Source organism: Prionailurus viverrinus, chromosome B1 (assembly GCF_022837055.1).
Source record: "Prionailurus viverrinus isolate Anna chromosome B1, UM_Priviv_1.0, whole genome shotgun sequence".
Lineage (NCBI taxonomy): Eukaryota > Metazoa > Chordata > Mammalia > Carnivora > Felidae > Prionailurus > Prionailurus viverrinus.
Genome location: NC_062564.1, coordinates 154235338 through 154248056, shown reverse-complemented (window position 1 = coordinate 154248056; position 12719 = coordinate 154235338).

Genomic DNA, 12719 nt, shown 5'->3' with positions numbered 1-12719 from the left:
ACCATGTCTCCGTAGGCTCCTCTTGGCTGTGACAGTTTCTAAGACTTCCCTTATTTGTGATGACCTTGCCAATTTTGATGGCTTTGTCAATTTTGATGACCTTGAATAATCAAGTATTTTATAGAATGTCTGTTAGAATTTTTCTGATATTTTTCATGATTAGACTGAGGTTGTAGATTTTTCAAAGGACAACCAAAAACATAAAGTGCCATTGTCATCATATCACATCAAGGGTGCATATTATAAAAATGACTTCTTACTATTGATATTGGCCTTCGTCACCTGGCTGAGAATGTATTTATCAGGCTTTTCCACTGTAAAATTAACCAGTCCTCAGCTTACACCTAAGGAGTGAGGATTAATGGTTTACTTCAGCAGAAATTATTTGGAATTCTTCTATAAGGGAGGGTTGTTATTCATTTACTCATTCATTCAATTATTTGTTATTCAGTTATTCCCTTATTCAATCCTTAATCTACATCAGTATAGACTCATGGGCATTGTATACTTTGAGTTGTAATCCAATACTACTTCATTTTGTTGCTAACATTGTTCCAGTTTTGGTCATTGGGAGCTCCTTCATTTACTCTTATGTCCCTTTGACATATCCCTTCAATTTAGATTATGTTTGCTTTTTGACCACTTCCTTATTTTCTGGCCTATGAAATGCTTCAAGCTCATGTTGTAATTTCCTACTGCAGCCCTGGAATCAACTTCTTAAAGGAACTGTCATTCCTTTTATTGGAAAAGAATATTTTAAAATGAAGGCTTAGGAATGAGTATGCTCATTTCATTTCTGGTATTAGTAATGCGTGTCTTCTCTCTTTTGCTCCCAGTTATTCTGGCTAGAGATTTATCTATTTTAGTAAACTTTTCAAGGATGATTTTGGTTTTATTGATTCTGTTTTAAATTTCATTGATCTAGTCTCTAGTTTTTGTTATTTACTTTTTGTCATCTTGCTTTGTTCTTACATTGTGCTTCTTCCTCTGGTTTCCTAAAGTGGATAGTTAAATTGTTGATTTTAGACATTCCTTCTTTTCTAATACATACATTAATTCTTAAATTTCCCTGTAAACACTGCTTCTGCTGCATACTACACATTTTAAGTTGTATTTTTATGTAGCTATTTCTTAAAACTTTCTCTTGAGCCCTCTATTTTGATTTATGTGTTATGAAGACATGTGTTCAATATCCGAACATTTTAGGATTTTTTCAAATGCCTTTCTGTAATAATTTACAGTTTAATTGTCCCCTGAGAACTTATTTTATATAATTTATATTTCTTTTTAAATATGTTAATGTGTATTATATGGCCCCTAATTTGGTATATCTTTGTGACTGTCTCACATAAGCCAGGGAAGAATGTGTATTTTGCTGTTTTTGAATAGAATACTCCAAAAATGCTGATTAAATCAAGTTGATTTATACTGTTTATTTATGCTCTTCAAGTTAACTATACTTTGCTGATTTTCTTCTTATAGACCAAGTAATTCCTAAAGAAGATATTGAAGTCTGCATATCTAATAGTGGATTTATATAAATCTCCTTTCTTTTTTTTTCCTGTTTTATGCACACATTTTGATGCTCTGTTATTAAGAGCATACACTTTAAAGATTTAAGTCTTCTTGGGATCTCCTTAGGGACCTATTACATGAAGATCTTCATATAATGCCTTTCTTACCTCTGTTAAGTTTCCTTGTTCTGAATTCTGCGTTCTCTGAAATTAATACAGCTACTCCAGCTTTCTTTTAGAGCATGGTATAACTGCTACTTTACTGTTGATTTTCTGTGTCTTTAAATAAAGAGCAGATTTCTTGTACACAAAATATAGTTAGAGTTTCTATTTTCATCCACTCTTTAAAAACTGTTTCTTTTAATTATTGTATTTAGACAATATTCAGTGATTATTGATACAGTTGGATTCTTATCTACCATATTTACACCATTTGCTGTTAACTGCCTGGCTACACTTGTTCTTTCTTTCTTTCCCCTTTTTTTTTTTTTTTTTTTTTTTTTTTGCTTTCTCAGGGTCTAATTGAGCATTTTATGAAATTTAAATCATATCTCTTCTATTAGTATGTCAATTATATTCTTTCTATTTTTTTATTTTTAGTATTTGCCATGGAGTTGGAAATGTACAATTACAGCAAATCTATTTTCAAATAACATTATACTACTTCATGTGTAGTACATGTGCCGTATAACATTATTTCTTTGTCTTCTCTTTGAGACTTTAAAGATTGTGCTCATTTATTTCAATTATTTATATGCTATAATTACACAGTACATCATTACAATTATTTACCTATATTTATTATGATACAACACTTTTCCAATTTGTATATAGAACAGATTTTCTGAATGCTAGTATTATTTTCTCACTGAAGAAATCTTTTAATATTTCTTTCATTACATGTAATACATTTCCTCAGTTCTTGTTTGTCTGAAAATTTATTTTCCCTTCAGTTCTTTTTTTAATTTTTATTTGTTTTAAATAGGCTTTCCGCCCAACTCAGAGCCCAATTCAGGGCTTGAACTCATAAGCCTAACTCATCAAAACTTGAGCTGAGATCAAAAGTTAGACACTTAACTGACTGAACCACTCAGATGCCCCTATTTTTCCTTCACTTCTGAAGAATAATTTCCCTGGATGTAGAATTCTATTTTTTTTCTTCAACACTTTATATTTCACTCCACCCTCTTTTGCATGCTAGGATTCTGACAAATGCCCCACTATAATTTCTAACCTGTTCCTTTTATTGGCAAAGTTTTTCTTTACCTACTCCCCATTTTCTTTTAAGTTTCCCTCTGGTTTTATTTCACTGCAGTTTAAATAGGGTATATCTAAATTTAGATTTAGATATATAAATTCTCTGGGATTCCTAGATCTGTACTTTGGGGTTGGAGATTAATTTTCAAAGCTATTGGACTTATTACTTCAATATTTTTCCCTCTTCATCTTTTTTTTTTCTTCTTTACTATTTCAATTGTGGATATCTAACACTTGTAAAATTAGTCCATAGTTTTCAGATGTTCTTTTTTTCATTCATGTTTTCCTCTTTTGATATTTCAGTTTGTAATTTTCTACTGATACAACTTTAATCTCATTGGTTCTTTGCTCTGGTATACCCTATCCATTGATGAGCCTATGAGAATAGTTTTCATTCCCCATCCAGTGTATATAATTTCATATATATATTTATATATATATATATATACTTATATATATATATGATTTTAGTCTTTCTTACTGTTTCCATCTTGCTGCTTGCATGTCTCATTTGTTATCATTACGTGTTGTCTACCTCTTACATTAGAGTCACAGTTATTTTAAATATTATGTCCAATAATTCAAAAATGTGTATCATATTCAAATTTGATTTTGATTCTTGCTTTGTCTCTGAGGCTTTTCTTCTTGTCTCTTAGCATGACTTATATTTTTTCTATCTTTAGTTAAAAAGCCTTCATGATATATAGGACAATAGGAACTGAAGTAAATAAGTATTTAATGTTAGATTTTATGTTAATCCAGAGAAGAGTAGGGCTATGTTTCACATTTCCCATAGCTATAGATAATGAGGGCTTCAAACTCCTCTAGTGTCCTTGTTTCTGTCTTCCCTATCATCTTTGGTTTTCCTGAGAGAATCCTAAAAAGCCTCAGTATTATAGCTCTTCCAGCTGATCTTCTGTTATCATACAGTGCCCTGTTGTGGTGGTGGTAAGAAGTGGAGGAGAGGAAACATTCCTTAATATAATATAATGATTAAATGTCAGTCTTTTAGTGGGCCTGTGTTTCTGGGCTGTAATCTTTACAAGTATTTCTTATCTCCCTTATCCTAATATTCTTGTCAGATCCCTCCCCTTACATGAAACAAGAAAGCTAGAGACAGCTGGAGTTGGGTAATTTCTTTTTCAACTATGTGAGATAAGGCTACAGTAAAGTATTTGTTAAATTTTTTATTATTAAAATATAGTTGACATGCAATTTATATTATATATTAATATATATTAGTTATATATATAATGTATGCACACATACACACTCACCACACACTATATATATATACACACACACTATGGTGCAATGTTATAAATTTTAGATATTTATAATTAAAATACTAGAAAGAGAAGTAATATATATTTTGAAACTATATATGTATATATATGCTGAAACTATATATATATGTATATATATATACACACACACACACATATATATAAAATGTATACTTGACTTGATTTTATATATATAAAATGTATACACACACACACACACCACACACTAAAATATACACACACACTATTGTGCAATTTTACAAATTTTATATATTCATAATTAAAATACTATAAGTAACATATATTTTGAAACTATATATGTATATATATATGCTTATATATGTATATATGCTTATATATATGTTGAAACTATATATATACACACATATATATGTGTGTGTGTGTGTTTACATGTGTATGTATAGAAAAGTGAAATAGTCAAATGCAGTGAACTTTATATGCCTGCTTCAACATGAAAAGAGCTTGCAAATTGTTCCTCCCTTGCTTATAGCAAGAAAAAGAGCTGAAAACAAACTAAGAATCAACAACTTTTTGTACCTATCAGAGAACTGAGGTAGTAGGGAAATTCAGGATAAACAGATAAGTGCAAGAAACACAAATAGGATCAGCTTACATGGAAGAGAATGCTAGGGCCATAAACTGGTAGGAGCACATAAATGGCAATGCTGTCGAATAACTAGAGATTGAATGTGGACTAGCATGAAAGTGAGAAATTAGTGGCTACTATAATTTTACAAAGTTACCCACACTTTCCTAGGTTTTACTTTCAAGAATTTTATCAGGTTCTCATGATGAAAAAGTAATTAATAGTCCTGTCAAGTCTTTGACAGGGAAAGGGGAAAAGTAACCATTTTGGAACATGCCCAGCGCATTCTCTATAACAAGGCTTACTCATGAAAAAGACATTATTAGAGTTTTGTTTGTTTGTTAGCCTTCTTTGGTAAATATCCAGTAGTGGAATTACTAGATCATATGGCAATTATATTTTTGATTTTTTGAAGAACACTCACACTGTTTTTCATTGTGGTAGCCCCAATTTACATTCCCACTAGCAGTGCAAGGGGATTTCCTTTACTCCAATCCTCCTACCAACACTTTTTTCTTAGTGAAGTGATATCTCATTGTGGTTTTGAACTGCATTTCCCTGATAAGTGATGTTACTCATCTTTTCATGTGTCTGTTGGATATCTGTATGTCTTCTTTAGAAAAATGTCTATTCAGGTCTGTTCATTTTTAAATTTAAATTATTTTTTTGTGTGTGTTCAGTTGTATAAGTTTTTAAATATATTTTGCATATTAACCCCTTATCAGATACATCATTTGCAAATATCTTCTCATAAATACAGAGAACAAGCTGGTGGTGGCCAGAGAGGAGGGGGTGAGAGGATGGGTGAAATTGGTGATGGGGACTCAGAGATACAAACTTCCAATTATAAAATAAATCACAGCTTTGAGAAGTACAGAATTGGGAATATACCCAATAATATTGTAAAAATATGTTTACATCTGTGTGCCAAGGTCATCTAGGCTTACTCCTATGTTCTCTCCAAGGAGTATTATAAAGTTGCTTACATTCATGTCTATGACCCATTTTGAGTTCGCTTTTGTGAAGAGTATAAGGTCTGTGTCTAGACTCATTTGTTTTGCAGGTGGATGTCTAGTTGTTCTTTCACTATTTGTTGAAAAGATCATTTTTGCTCCATTGTGTTGCTTTTACTCTTTTGTGAAAGACCTACTGACTATATTCACAGGGTTCTATTCTGGGTTCTCTATTCTGTTCTATTGATCTGTCTATTCTGTAGTTTTTGTAGATTGTGCTTACTGAGTTGAAAAAGTTCCCCTCTGTTCCTAATTTACTGAGAGATTTTATCATGAATAAGTGTTGGATTTTGTCAAAGCTTTTTTTTTTTTTTTTTGCAACTACTGATATGATTATGTGACTTTTTTTTTTTTTATCTGCTGATGGGGTGGATTACATTAATTGATTTTTAAAAAATTTTTTTTTAACGTTTATTTATTTTTGAGACAGAGAGAGACAGAGCATGACCAGGGGAGGGGCAGAGAGAGAGGGAGACATAGAATCTGAAACAGGCTCCAGGCTCTGAACAGTCAGCACAGAGCCCGACGCAGGGCTCGAACTCACAGACCGTGAGATCATAACCTGAGCCGAAGTCGGACGCTTAAACGACCAAGCCACCCAGGCACCCCCATTAATTGATTTTCTAATGGTGAACTAACCTTACATACATGGATAAATCCCAGTTTGTCATGGTGTGTGTATGGTATATGTATAACCATATAACTGTATATAATTAGTATAGCTAGCTAGCTAGCCAGTATTTGGATGTGTTTTGCTAAGATTTTGTTGATGATTTATATATCTATGTTCATGAAAGATATTAGTCTGTAGTTTTCTCTTTTTGCAAGCTCTTTGCCTGGTTGTGGTATTAGGGTAATGTTGGACTCATACAATGAGTAAAAAAAAAAAAATACTCATTTTGTTTCTATCCTCTGAAAGAGATTATAAGGACTTGGTACAGTTTTTCCTTAAATGTTTGGTAGAGTTCACCAGTGACACCTTCTGGGCCCGGTGTTTTCTGTCTAATAACCTTATTAATATTGATTCAGTTTATTTAATTGATAAAAGTTTACTCAAATCATCTATTCTTATGTGAGTTTTGACAGATAACATCTTTCAAAGAATAGGTCTGTTTTCTCTAGATTATCAAATTTGTGAGCATTAGAGTTGTTCATAATATTCCTTTCTTATGCTTTTAATGTTCATGGTATCTATACTGATGTCCTGTCTTTAATTTCTGATATTAGTAATTTGTGTCCTTTTTTTCTTAGTTTGCTTGGCTAGAGGTTAATCCATTCTATTGTACTTTTCAAAGAATCAGCTTTTGGTTTCTTTGATTTTCTCTATTTTTTTTAAATTTCATTGATTTCTTCTCCAATATTATTTCTTTTCTTCCAAATTACTTTGGATTTAACTTTCTTTCTTTTTCTAGTTTCCTAAGGTGGAAACTTAGATTATTTACTTTAGATATTTTTGTTTTCTAACATATGTATTCAGTTCTATGAATTTCTCTTCAAGTACTATTTTCACTATATCTCACACATTTTGATAAGTTGTATTTTCATTTTCATTTCATTCAAAATATTTTAAAATTTGTCTTGAGATTTCTTCTTTGAACCCCATGTTACTTAGAAGTGTGTTATTTATTCTCCATTACTTTTGCCCATTTATTTTTCTGTTACTGATTGCTAGTTTAATTCAATTGTGATTGAAAATTATTTCCTACTCCATCTTTTATTCTACTCAGGCTTAAAAATATTAGATGAGGCCTGCCCACACTAGGGGAGTGGAATCTACTTGGTCTGCTGATGAAAATGTTAATGTTATTGAGAAATAGCCTCACAGACATACTCAGAAATAAAGTTTAACCAGCCTGTCAGGTTGTCATATAAAATTAAGCATTACATTATCCTTCTTAGATTTCTATCACAATGTTTGATTCTGAAGTAAATAATCATTTTTAAGTCAAAGTAACATGCATAATAGGAGCCAACATGTGATATCAAGTTTACTTACAAAGCAAGCAAAAATGGAGGGGCACCTGGGTGGCTCAGTCGGTTAAACATCTCACACTTAATTTCAGCTTCAGTCATGATCTCATAGTAGGTGAGTTTGAGCCCCACATCAGGCTCTGCACTGACAGAGCAGAGCCAGCTTGGGATTCTCTCTCTTTCTCTCTATGTCCCTCCCCAGTTCATGCTATTCCCCTCCCTCAAAATAAATAAACTTAGAAAAAAAGGAATGTATAAATACCATCTTTTACAGATTCTAAAATGTAAAAGCTTTGTATTTTTTTCATATTTGAAATTGAAATGTATCTCAAATCCAATGGCATCCTACAATCACTACTAGCAGCTTGGACATAGTTGGTATTGCTCACAAACACATAAACTTGGCACTCTGAAATTTGAGGAATATATTAAGCAGTGAATTTTGCATAAGTTTTTAATCTCTGCACAAGAATGACATATGTAAAGAATTTCATGTGTTAGGCTAACATAACTTGTCCAATAATTATAAACAAAATTTTACATAAGAACAATGTACTTATTTTTTGATTGGCAGCATTTTTATGGTAATATGTAAAATAACACATGCCTAATAGCTGATGGACTCACAGAGTGATGAAAATTGAGTAGATTGGCATAATTATTTTATTTTCTATAACTGAATTAATGAGTTTTGTTTTGACTAATTATATCATAATTTACTTTTAAATTACCTTTTGTGACAGAAGAGGAACTGTGTCTGATTATGCTTTGTACTAAATCCATAGAAACATTTTCTCATAGCTTATATCCTCAGTAATAAGAAAGATCTAAATACAAAAGTTTCTCCTTTCCCTTCACTTAAGGAAAAAAAAAAGGTTGGGGCGCCTGGGTGGCGCAGTCGGTTAAGCGTCCGACTTCAGCCAGGTCACGATCTCGCAGTCCGTGGGTTCGAGCCCTGCGTGGGGCTCTGGGCTGATGGCTCAGAGCCTGGAGTCTGTTTCCGATTCTGTGTCTCCCTCTCTCTCTGCCCCTCCCCCGTTCATGCTGTCTCTCTCTGTCCCAAAAATAAATAAACGTTGAAAAAAAAATTAAAAAAAAAAAAAAAAAGGAAAAAAAAGGTCATGTTGTGCGTGACCTTTACCCTATAAAAAAGGCAAGTGCACACAAAATCAGATACATTATATAAATTTTGAATATGAGAATACTAAAAAAGAAAAAACAAAATATTGTCATATTCATAAAGGTGGATATTAGAATAAAATATAAAAACAAGAGTCAAATACCTGGATTAACTAGCTGTGTGATGCTGACTAAATCAAGACCACCTCATGACTATTTGGCATGAAAATTTTTAAAAACTAACAAAAAGTGGCTTAAAGTACTAATGGTTGAAAGGGATTAAGAAAGGAAAGGTTGAAGGAAAAAAGAAAGGATGGAAGCAAAAAAGAAAATAAAATAAGTAAATAAAAGAAAGACATATATATACTGTTAGGGAATGAATTATGTGTGCTCCCAAACTCTCATGTCTAGTCTTAACCTTCAATGTGGCTACACTTGGACTAAAGACGTAGTTAAGGTTAAATAAGGTTATAATTCAATAGGATTATGACCTTGTAAGAAGAGACACTGGAGAGCTTGCTCACTCTTTCTCTGCTGTGTGAGGCTACAGCTAGAAGGTGGCTGTCTGCTAACAACGAAGAAGCCAAATAGGCTGGAACTTAGATCTTGAATTTGGGCCACCAGAATAGTGAGAAAATATATTTGTTTTTTAAAACATATAGTATATGGTATTTTGCTATGGTAGCCTGAACTAAGGCATATACTGAAAACAATTACCTTAGAGAGTTGTTTGAAGGACTAAACAAGATAAAAAAAAATAACAAAAAATTCCTATACTATAATATACACATAAAATAATAACTATTATTTTATAATCATATACAGGGACATTTATCAAGTATTATGTCTCTAAACACCGAACAGTAAGATATACTGAAAATTTTAGTATCTACTTATATTTCTAAGAATCCTATTATAGGAGATGGGAAGCATTCATACTGTAAGCTACATACATAAAAATCAACCACCTTTACTTATAACCCTCAATAAAAATTTAATCTATAGCCTTTTAAATCAAAATATTTTGAGCCAAAAAAAAGATACAAGATATTTTGAGCCAAAAAAAAAGAGACAAAATATTTTGAGCCATATCAAGGTCAGGAGGCACTAAGACTAAACAAAACCTGAAAATCACAGTGACTTGATAACAACAACAACAAAAAAGGTGATTTTGCTCCCACACCATATGCCTTATCTGGGTTAGCAAGGGAGCTCTATTAATCTTAATGATCAAAGGATTCCAAATGACAAGGACAGCTATCACATATTCTCCCACCATCACCAGAACAAAGGGGAAAAAAAAAACTTACATGGATAATCATGTATAAGTTCTTAAATATCCTTCCAGAAAGAATAAGAATCATTTCCAGTCATATTATATGGCCCAAAATATCACATGGCCATGCCTAACTTTGAAGGGGGAGGAAATTCTTATCACATGCCATAAAGCAGACAGACTACTGTGGGGTGTGTGGGTGGCTCAGTTGGTTAAGTGTCTGCCTTCCACTCAGGTCATGATCTCACAGCTTGTGAGTTTAGGCCCCATGTCAGGCTCTGTGCTGACAGCTCAGAGCCTGGAGCCTGCTTCAGATTCTGTGTCTCTCTCTCTCTTTCGGCCCTGATAGAATACGTTTCCATACACCAGATTTGGAATAAAAAGTTTTACCACTAACAAGAAAAAAAATGTTTTTTAAGAAGACAAACTACTATGAATAGATCTATGAATACTAGTGACACTGTATTTTGCTGGACACAAGTTGCACCTGTTAGAACATTCAATAAAATTGAACATATTAATTTATACTTTTTCTGTCTTAAATTACACTTGAGAAAATATATTAAGACATTTCAATATTTCACTAAGCATACAGTAATTAACTGCTAAGAAATTACATATGCATTACTCAATTTAAAAAAAAACAACTAGTTTTAATCTGTCACTGATAATAGCAGACCATTGCTTGACAAAAGATGTAAAATAGCAATTTCTAATACTGTTTAAAATTCATGAAGCCATATCTAGAACAGACAAATGGTTATTAATTTCTAAATTGCTTTATTGACTCTAATGACAAAAATGCAGGCCTTGTAGGCTGCAATACAAGTATAATTAAAGTGAATTTCTATTACCTATTTAGCTGTACAGGTAGTTTTGAGTAGTGTTACAATTTTATTATTTTTTTAAATATCATATTGCATTATTGAAGAGAGAAAGCATTTCTCAAACACATTTCTCAAGAAAAGGTGCTTTCAGTTTATTACAATACCACATTATATCAAATATACGGGCCTCTATATATTTGACTGGATAGTTGGTGTTCTGAATAACTGCGGAAAAATGTCCATCTCTTACAGTTTGCTTTGTGATTTTGAGTTCCTCAAATAACATGATAGAGTCTATTTCCCCAATTTGTTCCTTTCTTTTTTTCTTTTTCTTTTTTTTTTTTAATTTCCCCATTTCTTAAATCTAGGTTGTACTTACGACTTGCATTGACCAATGGAATGCGTCACATTTGAATCAGTGCCATATCAGAGCTTAAAAAGGGGGTGTGTGGGTGGCTCAGTCAGTTAAGCCTCCAATTTTGGCTCAGGTCATGATCGCAGCATTCGTGAGTTCCAGCCCCACCTCAGGCTTTCTACTGTCAGCTCAGAGACTGCTTTGGATCCAGGACAGAGCGGTCTGCTTTGGATCCTCTGTCCCTTCTCTCTCTCTGTCCCTCCCATGCTCATGCTCTCTCAAAAAATAATACACATTGAAACAAAACAAAGAAGAAACTAAAAAGGGTAAGGCAGCTTGTGTACTTCAGCTTCTCTCTTTAGTTATCTGCTGCAGTATGGCAACAAGCCCAGGTTAGTGGGCTAGTGGATGAGGGACCACATGTAAATGGGCTGAGTCAATCTAACTTACACTTCTTTTAACCCACCCAGTCCACCTGTACTGCCAGGCTGTAGCCAACCTTCCAGCTGACCACAAATGCATGAATAAGACTGATCAGCATTTGATCCTTGCCTACATGAGAAAAATTATCCAGCTAATAAATAAACTCCTAGGCAAAAAAAAATAAACATTTGTTGTGGAATGCCACTGAGGTTTTGTGTTTGTTTGATATATAGCATTAATTGTGGCCATAAATAATTCAAACAATTTTACATGCTTATAAGAATTTGGCTTTTGGAAGTATTTAGTGTTAGTTAATAAACACGCACAGGGACATTTCAGCTATATGCACTTTCATTCCAGTAAATTTATTTTTATTAAAATATGTACTTAAATAGACCAAGCTTCATGGACTTGAAATATATAAAGCTTTATGGGCAAGACAGATACATAAGGAGCAATGATTTTATTACATTTCAGGTATATAGTTCTGTCTTTATTGCCTGATTTTTTTTTTTGCTTTCCAGCATCACTTTTTGTGCATTATATGAAAATGAAGCTTTTTATTTACATTAAATCATTGATTTTATTCAACTGGAAAAAGAATGACTTAATTCTATCAAATTCTCATTAGCTCCTAGAAGTATTATTTAGAATGACTTTTACTGAGTTAATTTCTGTTTTCAAAGGAATGAACAGGATGATAGAAAAATATAAATGGAAAGATGAGAGGAAGAGTTGTTTACCTTCCATGCTTAATATGCTTTAGATCAATGCATACTTTAATCCTAAATTTTATTGGAGTTCCTAACTTAATTAATGTCTCAGTCTCTAGTGGTACTCGTTGAATGTCTGACTTAAAGAATAAAGAATGAATGAATTTCAGAGATATTCATTTTTTATAGCATAACTGATACATCTTTGGAATGGTTTCCAACACCATTGTTAGCTGCAATCCACTTCATTATAGTAATTATGTCTGATATTAATTATTGTACAATACCACATTCCCATGGCTTTACAGGCATATATTTCTTAGGATTTGACTATGTTAAAAAAAAAGGGGGAGAGAAA